At 36.7% G+C, this 12,678-nt stretch overlaps 1 long non-coding RNA gene across 1 annotated transcript; it reads left to right on the top strand.

Annotated features, from left to right (window-relative positions):
- The first annotated feature begins 241 nt into the window (after positions 1–241).
- LOC128810242 (uncharacterized) lies at positions 242–5,636 on the top strand. The gene is made up of 4 exons (XR_008437983.1): positions 242–316; positions 426–611; positions 2,138–2,254; positions 5,428–5,636. It is a non-coding gene; the product is annotated as an uncharacterized LOC128810242 (long non-coding RNA).
- Positions 5,637–12,678: the final 7,042 nt, after the last annotated feature.

Here is a 12,678-nt window from a genome sequence, read left to right on the forward strand (position 1 = left end):
TAACTTTTCACTCATGTGAAATGCATTTCTCTCTTGCTTAAAAAGAGGGGGGGAAAGGAGCCCACCAATTAAGCCTTAACACCGTGCTTCTGTGTTTTATTTGATTGAATTTACTTGTTCATTAATATTTTTTATGTGTTTGGTTTGCTTTAAGTTTTCATGTGTTCTGTGCTAATTACCTCAACATTTTCTTACATTACATGTTGCTGAATGGAGAGGCTCAGTCATGAAACCAGAGAAAGGTTGACTAAGAAAGTGTGAGGAGGAGAGTACACAGCTCTGTGTTAAATAATGAGACACCCATAGAATCATAAAGGTTGGGAAAGTCCTCCAAGATCATTAAGTCCAACCTTGAACCAATACCTCCATGCCCATTAAACCTTATGGTGAAGTGCCATGTCTACTTGTTTTTTGAACATTTGCAGGGAAGGTGACTCTGCTGCTTCCCTGGGGAGTCTGTTTCGATGCTTAGCCACTCCATCAGTGATCCAATGTCTGTGCAGGACCAGGAATCCGTAGATTACATTTTCAAAGTCTTAAAACTGATCTCTTGAGAACTTGTGGATAGCAGCTGGGAAAACTGGGGGTGAGGATCCCATGGAAAACTGGAGGTAAGGATTCAACATAACAGGTCTAAAACTTTGCTCCATACATAATATAGGAGCAAGTATAAAAATAACCCTAAATACATTTGGTTTTGGAGTTTTTTTGCTGCCATGCTTAAGGCCCTCTGGGACTGGGCCCTTGGTTGATGAGGGTGTTGTCTGCTGGGGTAATTTTCTGCTCGTGGCTCACCTTCCCTTGGGGAGCAGGCAGCCCTTGCTGCTCCATGATGAGTATGTGCCTGTTTGCACACAGGTGCAGAGATGGTACATGTGAATTGGAGGTAATCCTCTTGAAAATTTGAACCATGCTCTTTAATGTAACTTTAATTAGAGAAGTGTTGGCAGACCAAAAATTGAGGCAGTAAAAATAGCACCATTGTAATATTTGATTTTTTTCAGCATGTGAAACACTGATTCTTTATGAATCAGAGTTTTGCTATCAGCCTGATTTTTCCAAGTGACTAAATGTGTTTCTGTAGTTATTTTTTCCCTAGCATCATTTGCAGGAAATGTGAAGACTTACACTGCATATGAAAACAGGGATTCTTTCCCAATAATTTCTTTACTATTCATTTCTAATCTGTCATGCCTCTTAATGCAGCTGAAAAACAAACTTCACATACAAGGAAACATCCATTTTAATGTACAATGTATAGACAGGTATTTCACTGTGTTCTTATTTACACATTGTCAGAGGATTGCTAGTGTTTACTGAACTTCTAGCCACTTTCTTCAAATAGTGATAGGAAACCTTTCTGAGCAATATAACTTGCAAGGAGATAATGAGGTTCAGCTGTGTCACAGGAGTGTGGAATTAAGTTGAATGAGATTCAGAGTAAACACAGATGTTTGCAAAAGCCACATGTAACTTTTTCAAAACAACATCAAGGAAAAAAACATTTATCTTTGTGTATATCTTTGCCTTTTAATTACTTTGTCTAATTACACTGTTGTGAGTGAGTCCATGTCTGTGTTCAACCAGACTTGTGGCTGACCTTTTTGTCAGCAACAGGTATAGCTCGTAGAGCAGATGAGCCTTTGGGATGTCTAACAGCAATGTAAGGAATATGGCTTTGGTTTTTTTTGGACCAATCTGGGTTCAAGCACATCCTTGTTAAGAGCTAAGCTGGTTAAGCAAAACTACTTGACAAGTTTGGGGCTTACTAGTACATGTTGTCACTATGTGTATTTTTGTGCCTTTCTTGTGGGTGGGTCAAAATAATATATTTATCAAACTGTTTTATCATAGTTGTATCACTGAGGTATTTTTTGTGTTGAGGATTATTTCAAAATTTAAAATAATAATCTTTAATCTTTCCCATAAACTGCATTTATCAAGTTATTCTGTGTAAAGAGTCCATCTTAGTCACTGCATAAGAACAACAGGGGAGGAATTACACAAAGTCAGCTAATATTTTTCAAAAAAAGAGAAAAAGCAGGGAAAGTTGGGGAAAATGAAAGTATGTGTGTTTGTGTGTGGGGGTTGTTGGCTCTGCAAACTGACAAACAATATCTACTTGTAATGTGATTAGGAATTGCCTGAGACGTGGAAGAATCTTAAAAAGATTGACTTCACTGTAAAGCATGAAGCAGTACCTCTACAGTCCAAAGAAGTGTTGGTTATCAGAAGAAAATGTGTACTTTTGGAGGTGAGATCAGTTCTGTGCTCTGAACCAAATGATTTTTCATTTTTTGTTCTGATAACAAGCTGGAGGCAAGCTTCACTGAACTGAGAAATTGTAAACTCTTAGAAAAGGCTGTCTAAAGATAACAATTCTATGTTTCTGCGTAATGTATTCTGAATGAATCTGATAATTTAAAGCCCACTCCACCAAAATGGGAGTGATGCTTGTGTCCTCTTTATCTTCAATTATGTCTAATCTGTTTCTAATTTAAACATGATAATGCTGTTGTCAGATCAAGTAGAGATTTTAAATGTTTTATTCTTCACCATTGGCAATGTTTTAAATGTATGTGGGCTTTTAAATGTATGTGGGCAGTACTGACTGAGTCTATAAAAGTTTTAAGTAAATTTGAAGAAAATAAGAGTGCTTAAAAGTGAAATAGCTCATAGTTCATGAGATGGAACATATTTAATAAATGGAAGTTAAGGACAAGTTAGGCAACAGTTTCCATGGGTTACCTGCTTAACCTCTAAGGAACCCTAATTCAGTAAGTTGTATCTTTCAGGTTAAACAGCATGGGTTTAGAAACAGATGTTTTAAAAACAAAAGTGCCCTTTAAGCTTGTTACTCACGTATTTTCCAGGATATGGATAAGTTAAGAATAACCATGATTTTATGAACTGTTATGATATATCTGTTACTGTCGATATCTTGGAGTACCAATCAGAATTTCAGTCAAAATAAAAACTGCATCAACATTATTTATCAAGGTATATTCTCAAGTATTCCACATTGCAACATCAAAAAATGTAACTAAAAGAGCTTTCCTAACTAGACGTACATTTTTGAGAAAGTGAAGCTAATCTGAGTACATTGCATTTTGAATGTCCATTCTCATGATCTCTGCATTAAGGAATATTCACATGTCTCAAATAAAACAGCCTGCATATTCTGATTGCAGGCTGATAAATTATTTAAAAGAGAATTTATTTCTTTTTCATGATCAAAAACTAAATGAAGAATCCACCTGTATTCTTTGAAAATGCAGTTAATGAAACATTGAAATTATTCTAAAATATATTCTGATTGCAGGCTGATTATGAACTTTAGTCTCAAGTTAGAAGTAATTTCTTTATTTGTGCTTTCTCCTTGTCCTTTGATTTGTCAATGGAGTGTTGTTTGGGCATGTGAGGCTCAGTAACTGCCAAATTTATAAAAAAATAAGGGGAGAGATGGTGATGTGTGTGGTGCGATCCCTTTCTTTGTTTACTTATTTTGGGGTTTTAGGAGGGTTGGGGTTGGTACAGAACAATCGTTCCGTTTTGTGTAATCTGCTAACTTGCGGAGGCTGCGCTCAATCTTTCTGTCTGTGCCACTGATAAAGATGTTAAAAACCAACAGTCCCAAGACAGAGCCCTGAGGGACACGTCACCAGCCTCCACGTAAATGTAGAGCCACTGACCAGAACCCTCTGTGCCCATCCAGCCCATTCCTTAGCCACTGAGTAGCCCACCCTTTGCTTCCATGTCCATTTCCAATTTGGAGATAAGGATGTTCTGTGAGACTGTGTTGTGGGCTTTACAGAAAGTTAGGTAGATGACATCATTTTGTCTTTCTTCATAGAAAGCCACTATATTGGTCAGGGACAGTTTGTCATTAGTGAAGCCTTGCTGGCTGTCCCAGATCATCAACTGGTCTTGTATATGTTGTTTTATTGTAATTTTCACCTTGCTTAGGCTTGCAAGAGCTGTAATGGAAACATATATGGAAGGAAACTCTTTATAAAAAGAATCTTGATTTGTAGCACCATTCTTGTGATTTCCAAAAAATAATCCTAAATCCTGCATGAAGAAGACTTTACTACCATTTGGCCTTGAAAAGCAATGCTATGAGAAAGTGTCAAATTATTCTGAACGACTTCACATTTTCATATGGAAAACAGCAATACTGAAAAAGAAAAATAAATGCTATTAGGATGCCAGTAGCTGGTAATCCAGGAGCCTGACTCCTTAGCTGTAAAATGTTTCCTCTGAATTCAGAGGGAATTGGTCATGGCCTGTCACTGCAGAAAGAACCCAGGTCATTATGTTACATTGTGATATGTATGGATAAAAAAGAACTGTAATAGCTTAAACTGGGTCCAGAGTTCCCAAGAGATGGGGTATGTCAAGCCTACGTTGCTATGCTGCTGCAACTTTTTCACAGAGAGAGTGCCCAGATTTCATAAAGTTTAGCTAGAAATTTTCTGCTGAATAGTAGCTTAAACATTCATGTACAGATTTTGACTACAGTTATTAACATTCATATAATGGATTCTATCTGCTGTAAACTTACTTTTATTCCTTTGCTTATGCAAAAGATTCATGCACTTGTGTGCCTAAGGATCCAGTCATGAACAAAAATAACTGAGAAAGGGAATTGCTTGTTCAAATTTGTGCATAGATAACTTGTGCAGCCTAATCTGGGTGCTTTTGAGTGACAAACTCAGGATATAAAATTATATATATACACATAGAGAACAAAGGTGGTGTTTAGCGTTTTATTTATAATAAAACAGCATAAAATTTTATTAATTTGTATTATGGCTATAGTTCTCTTTTTGTGTTGCTGTCTTATATCTGTCCTTCATTGCTAAATATACAAATTGGTTTGCTCCTTTATTTACCTGAAAAAGCTCATTTGACCGGTTTACTCAGCAATGGTCTCATTCATTGCACTGTTAAGCAGCAAAGTGGATACCTAAGTGTGACATACTGAGGATAGCAATTAGCTATGTGGATAGGAATGAAAAAAAATTTCTTCAAAAGAGGAATAACTTTCTCAAATTTCACCCTAATATCTTGTGTAATTCAAGTAAGTCCTAGAAGTTCATTTATACAGGGGTAAATGCAGCTATTAGTCTCTAATTAAACAAATAAAGAAGTGAAAACTCACTTGGGACTCCCAAACACAGAATTGTTTCAAACAAGTTTCTTAATGTTTATAATTCTCTCAACATGTCCTCCTCTTATCCCTTACTGTATTTGAAATATTCTCAATTGTCTGCCACTTCTGTTGTTAGACTGGAGAGCAAGCTGTCCAGATGAGAGATTGGCTGCTTTGCCTTGCTTTTATGTTAATTTGCAGGCTTCATGATTTTAGAAGTGTGTATACAGGTATATGTCTAAATACATATATGCTTATACATTTGTTTACAGTGGCTAGTTGACGAGTCCAGCAATCTTCTGTGAAGTGTTGACAGTGAGCAAGACCTTTGTTTACAGAGAAAAAAATTCGATCATCAGTACATTGCAGAGGCCTGGCACTCACAGTCCCCTATTAGCTTTATGCATTACTGACCTCCACAGGCATTTCAGGGGAAGACACAGCAGGAAGAGACGAAGGTCAGTACAGAAAGTGTTACTGCTTTTGCAGGCAAGTATTGTGTATTTAGTCATTGTCTTACATCATTTTTGCATATAAGGCTGGGCTGTTCTTTCTGGTAAAATTACTGGTCTGTAAGAGTTTTTTCTTATTTCAATCTAAGGGTCAATGATAAAGAGCGCTGTCAAGTTCCACTGGCTCCGTGTCACACTATATTTCAAAACCCAAGTGAAGCTGTGATCATGTCAAAATTCTCTGGGTGCCACTGCATGCAGATCAAGACACAATTGTGTGCATTATTCTTCCTCATTGGTTCACACCAAGTTTGTCTGTGTATATGAAACCCAGATTTAAAGATGTGATGAAATGTGAGTAGAACCCCTTTCTGTCCCATTCTAACAGCTGGATTTAATGTTTATCTCCTGTTTGCATAGAATTTATTAATAATTAAACAAAGTAATGTGATACTCATTAAGGCATGTGTGTTAATATTTTGAATACAGAAAGGCTCTTCCTTATCTATTCACACCTCTAAAAGTAAGGTGTAGGGAGTCAATATTTCCTTAGCATCTAGATTTAGACTACAGGAACTACAGGAAATCCTTGAAGCAGAAGGGAATGTTTGAGTTTGAATATATGTCCAGAGAATTTTTTAATGTAAAATTCTTTTATTATCTGAAAATGCCTAGGTAATTGAAAAAAAATAGAACAGGTGAATTTCCTGATACTTCTTTAACAGCAAATACACTGCTTTCTAAATTTGAATATTTTTTGTATGTTAAGGGTGATTTCATGGTGGCTGGGGGCCATCAATCCAGCTTACCATGATGGGCACTGGGCAGCAATTCTGTTGGGTTGCAGGCTGTAGCATTGACCAGAGGCGCCTTTTTATAGAGCGGAACCCTGAAGACATGGCCTGACTGTTGAAGGATTCCCACAAGTTTGTAAATGTATTATTGGAACTGTAGCTCATTTACACTCATACTGACTGAGAGTATAAAGCATTAGTATAAAGAAAGAGAGCATAAAAATCTTGGTGGGGGAACACACAGACTAAACTTTAAATTTAAATTTTTGGGGCAGAATTGTTTTTTATTGGACAAAATGAGGAAATCAACTTATTGATCTGACTCTGTTCTTCATCTTTTATTCCAAAGAAATAAATACAATCCATGCCTGTATGATTGCATGACCCTAGTTAAGCAAACTTTAGATCAGCTCTTAGTTGTTTATGGCACTAAAGCCACATGACCATGGCTTATCAGCAACAAAGTAATACAGACATAAGCTGTGATAGATAAAAAAGGTATAGATGGAGTATTCTGTAGTAGGCTTTAAGTGACTACAGAGTATTCCATTTTCCAGGGGCATGCTACTGTCATGTGTAGCATGACAGTACAAGTGTCTGGCTTGATTCCTAGGCCTGTGGCTCAGTTCTTGAATGGTCAGAATCAGGAAACACCACAGAGTTATGGGGATATGTCTCAAATAAAACAAGCTCTAGGTATACCTCATGCTTAGCATATATGCAGAATGAATATTTGAGGAAGGAACTTTGAAATAATGCTGTTTGGGTTTTTGCTCAAGTTTTCTGAACCTATGAACTCTACTCAAGTGGTCTAAGAAACAATATGAAATTGTCTGTGAACTGAACAATATTACAAACTGAAGTCTTAGACTTCTGACTTAGTTTAACTCACTTGCATAAAAAAGCACTAGTAGTTCATTACCATAACCCTCCTTTGGATGGAAATGCATTAGTGGTGTCTGCACGAATAAGCAATGAAGAGTAGTGAGAAGAAAAAGCCTCACACAGTACCATGTGAACCTACAATGTCTGCCTCAATTTGTACCTTTTCAGTATCTGACAGTGAATGATAACATTATTGCAATGGTATTTACTGGCACTGCTGGAGTATGGGGTCTGTCATTTTTTTCTATTCTGAATTGTTGTGCATGGCTTTAAAAAGTGCCATGCTGAAGGCATGTGGCTGAAATGTGTTTCAGAGGTCGTCAAGGAGGAAACAAAGTGATTTTTTTCACTACTTTTTATGAAATTCGGCAAAACAATTTGAAGCTGGAGGTGTTCCAAACCTAAATGCATGTTATTATAGATTCAGATGGATAAGATGGTTCCTGGTGGGGATAAGTTTGTCATAGTGTCTTACTGGAAATTATACAACTGTCTTTCATTTTCTTCTGTATTTCTTCAGCCTAAAGAAAGGAGGTTTCAAAATGGCCATTTAATAATCCCCTAGAAGAATAACCTTTGCAGCAGTCCTATTTTGTAACATAAGAACTATGAAAACCTGGCCTTGGATGGATTATAACAGAATCCTGTCTATAGACTTATGATTAAGTCACTAATCTGGCATCCAGCTTTACTTGCATTTGTTCAGAATGACAGGAGTCCCTTTCAGTGGTCATCACAGATTTCTCTTTTCATCAGCTTTTCCTCAGAGGTAATTGCAGCTGTACACAAGCCATTCAGTCTCCAAAAGAGGACAAATTTTATTTTAATGTCCATGAGTGCACAGTTACCTCAGAGATGAAGTTGTTGTTGTGGAAGAATAGGAAAAGCTCCTGCTCTGATGAAACAGAGCGCCTGACAAGATTATGAAGCAAAAGATCTCCCTTATTTTTTATTTATATATTTTTACATGTAGCTGTAATGCAGCCTTGTTTACTGAATACATATTCCAGGTGATTTTCTCTGGAGAAGTTCGAGAGAGAACTTTTGGGATTTTTTTCCCCCATTAATATTAATTCAATTAAAAGATCCAGTTTTATTTGGAGTCCTTAAGCAGGTAAATAATGTATACTTATCTTTCAGTTTCTCTGAGTATCAAATATTTACCTTAATTGAATTTTCTTTGAGACTCTTGAGACAAATTCAGCCAATGCATTTTTTGACTGCTTATCTTAGGTTTGAAATTTAGTTTTTTCTATTTTGTTACTTGCACACCTCTCATCCATTAATGCTACTGAAAAGATACTGAAAAAGAATTGAGCTGATTCCTAGTTGTGGAATTTTAATACTTTAAAAATGTGTTTTTACTTTGAAAACAAGCAAAAAAAAATCAAACCATAAAGTTAAGGATTCCTTCCCTATAACAAACAGAATTCTAGTAGGATAAAAATCCTCTTAGATTACTTTTCAGTATCAGTAGGTTTTAAATGTTGAAACTCATATTGTTGCATTTGTATACCATACATATTCATAAATATTCACCTGCTGATGAGTTGGAAACCATGGGCATTGCTTAGAATGTAGTAGGAGCTGTTTGTTTATTTTTTAAATTTTATAGACAAGTATTAAAGATTGGATGAAAACCCCATGGAAACAAATAAATGATGAACACATGGAGATGGAGCTCAGAAGATTTGCAAATGTGATCATTTCCCTAATGAACAGTGTTTCGCTACTTGAAATAATCTCTCGTGTTCTGAGTACTCTGCATTATGTAGGAGCCTGTAGCTTGTTAAATTCCCTTCATTAGAGGGTTTTTGAACTCAAAGGATTAAAAAAATTGGGGAAACGAGTATTACAGGATTGAACTCCCAAATCTCAAAGTACTTCTGAAAATATCCCTCTGAGTTTATTTTTCTTCCATAACCAGCAAATTACCCAGCTGGCTTTCACATAAGATTCAGAAGTCAAATTCCAAGATGCAGTCACTAACCTGCTTGCTTCTTTACTGCTTCTGTCATTTTGTTCACAAAGGTCTGCTGTGTAAAAAATGAAGACCTGTCAAAGCACTAGGACATGGCATATGCGCTTTTCAATCAAGGATTAAACATCTGAAAAGAGCCAAAGTTTAAGAAATTAAATCTTCTTGTAATTCAGAACCCAGCTTTTATGGGCACAATAGACTTTGTGTTCTGGATTTGCAGAATTTTGGATAACTTTATTCCTGAAATGTTTGTGCCTTATTTCTGAGGCAAAGTTTGTCAGCTGTATAACACATGGAGGACTTTTTCATTGTTCAGCTGCACAGAAGAGCTGTGAGATAAACATATCTCACATATGTGTAGCTAAAGCAGTAGGGAAAATGGCAGTAAAAAGAGATAGCTGCACACAATGGTGAATGTAAACTAACATCCTAGGGGTGGCTTATGGGAATTAAATATCATCTGGACATGTAGGCACACAGTTTGTGGTAATTGGGAGTGGGGCTGTGCCGAGCCTCAGCCCAATGGGCTACAGCTCTGAAAAGCAGGTGAACAGTATTGAAGGTAATGAGACACAGAGTGCCCAGGTGCACTGACCAACTACCAAAGGGAACAGAGGGCGCACAGGTGCAATGCATGAACATGAGGGGTATAAAAGGTGGAGCTAAAGAACAAGAAGGATAGATGCCTGCAGCCTTCTGAACTGATTTACTCTGTATGGGCAGGTACCAGAAGCCTTCTGGTGAGGTATGGTGCTACTCTCTAGGGGTTGAAGCTTTCTGAGTTTATTTTTTTTGTGTGTGTGTTGTATGGTGATGCTCTGTGTATTGTGGCTGTTTCAACTGTGACATATGCTGTGGTGTATGCTGTGACATGGACCCATAATAACCCAGAATCTGTTAAGTGTGTCTCTATTCATACCCTATTTTAAAAACTGAGTTATGAAATGAATCCCCTAATATTTTGGGGATATGAATGATTAGGAGGTGAAGGAACTGCTAACTTAGAAGAAACAAGCGTAGAAGGTAATACTTCTCATTCTTTCCTATCTTAAAAATTTCTGCACGTATTGGGGACTTTTATGAGCTTAAACATACCATAGATCTGTTTTCCAAATGCTGCAAAGCAATCTATATAGAAGAAAATTTCACTTTGGTTTGGAGCAGAAGGATGAGGTCACTGAGTATTTGTTTGTACAATATGGGGTAACATCAAAGTGGAATTGAAGAATGTCTCAGTAGCTGGGGCACTTTCTAAAGGCTGATGAGACAAAGGCTGAGATCTCTTGGGGTAGAAAACTGACTATCATATGCTTTTGTTTGAATGTGACTCTTTGAGTACCAACTGTTTGAACAAAAACTGTCTACTGAAATTCATGCCAACTTTTTATAGGTTACCATAAGAAAAGCTTTCCTACTGTATATTTTGATGTTTCCTAATCTGTCTAAATATAAGAAATATATTTACTTGCCCCTATATGAGCTCCTGTGGATAGGAAAGTGCTACTAGCTCTATTTTACAGCTGAGAACTTGGAAGTCCTGTGATTCTTTAAATGATACCTTCAGAGCTTTTGTGAAAGCAAATCTCCTAAATCCTGGCCAGAGCTCTTAATGTCGGTCTATCCCTTCTTGGAAACAAACACTCAATTTCTAATTACAAGTCTGCTGTCACCAGTGCAGTGAGTTAGTTTCAAATCCTGTTTATAACCTTATTATCTTATTAAGACAATGTAATGTTCAAGGAACTTCTTAGAAATTGGCAGATCAAAAATATTTTGCATAAATGAGTTGGAAAATAATGTGATAAAAATAATATTAATCCATCTGGAGAAAATACGTCCTTACTGGTGAATCATTATCAACACAGTAATTTGTTATGTGCATGCTTCAGATGTGCATGTAACAGAAGCAACTGTTCCTTATTTTGAAGGGTGACCGGATGTGTCTATGTGCTCAAATGGTTTAATTTGTATTTCAGCAAAACAGGAATTGTTCTGGTACACAGAGCTGTTTTGCAGATTAGAACTTCAGGCTTATGATGTTTTAGAAATACTAATGACAATGACCTTAAAACAATGGAAATACTTTCATTTCTACAGCATCTTTCCTCTGAACATGTCAAACACATGTTTAGAGAGTAAGGTTATATAGAAAGATTGCAGTATAGAAAATAGAAGAATGACTTGGCTCTGTTTGGCTCCATTCATTTTGTTCTGCTTTGGTTTCATTTCCTTCAATGACAACTAATATTTCTAACATGTCTACTATAGTAGTTCTAAAAATAGTTCTAAAAAGAGCTATTACCAGAAGGATTCTATGATCCCTGTGGAAAATGGGAGTCCCAATTCTTCTCCATGATGCCACTTCCTCTGCAGTTGTTTTACTGAAAATAATTTCTGAGGGTAACCATTCGGAACAGGGAAACTTTTCATCCTAGATTTTTTGTGTTCTTTAGTCACTGTTTTTAGCCAAATGAAAATTATTCTAATTGTATGTTTCTTCAACATCTATCAACAGATTGCAAAGTACTTAAGTTATTTGACAATGTTTCCTAAAATCTGGTGACAAAAAGAATCTGGCAGTATAAACAGTGGTTATGTGTACTCTTCAGTGCCCTGTGTTTTGTGAAGAATATGTCAGATTGAGTAGTCTATATCCTTGCCTGATGTTCTGCTGAACTGAAAGATATGAAGCAAATATTTCTACAAACCTTAGACTCCCTGTTCAGACCACGTTATCTGTTACATCTAATGGGAGAAGCTCAGTGGATCCTGTGGTCACAGCCAATTAGACAGCACTGAGGCGAACTCAAGGGAAAATGGCTATCTTTGTTGTCCATTCTGTTAGCTCAGAACTATTCGCTAATTGTGCAAAGCATGGTTATTGTCTGTATTCTTTTTTGTCTCCCCTTGAGGCTCACTGAAGTATAATTTTATGTAAAGATGATGGAAAGATTGTTGTTGAAGCTGAATTAAAAACCTCAGAATGTAAAGACTTACGTTTATAATTAAAAGTATCCTCATACACTGGAAAATAAATAATTTAGCCATTTTGAAGAGCCAGCATAACCATAGCCACCTAGGCTTAGGAGCCAGAACAAGTGTGTACTGAGGTTTAGACAGAATTGCCTGACACACAGCCTAGGCTCCTGAGAGGAGCAGGAAGTTTGGATAATCAAAAATTAGTGAATTTTTTTCTCCTCAAAAAAACCCAAACAAATGAAAGAAACCTGAAAGGCGTTAACATTTTCTGTCGGAAGATGATGCCTTGGGTAAATTTCTGTCAAGAAAAGCAAATTAAACCATATGTTTTCAATCAAAAATAGCAGCTGCTTTTGACTGAGTCATTACTGTAGTGTGGCATAAGGCAGGGTCCCAGTAACCAAGTAGCTCCACAGTTCATGCTGTTGATTA

Source organism: Vidua macroura, chromosome 7 (genome assembly GCF_024509145.1).
Source record: "Vidua macroura isolate BioBank_ID:100142 chromosome 7, ASM2450914v1, whole genome shotgun sequence".
Classification (NCBI taxonomy): Eukaryota; Metazoa; Chordata; class Aves; order Passeriformes; family Viduidae; genus Vidua; species Vidua macroura.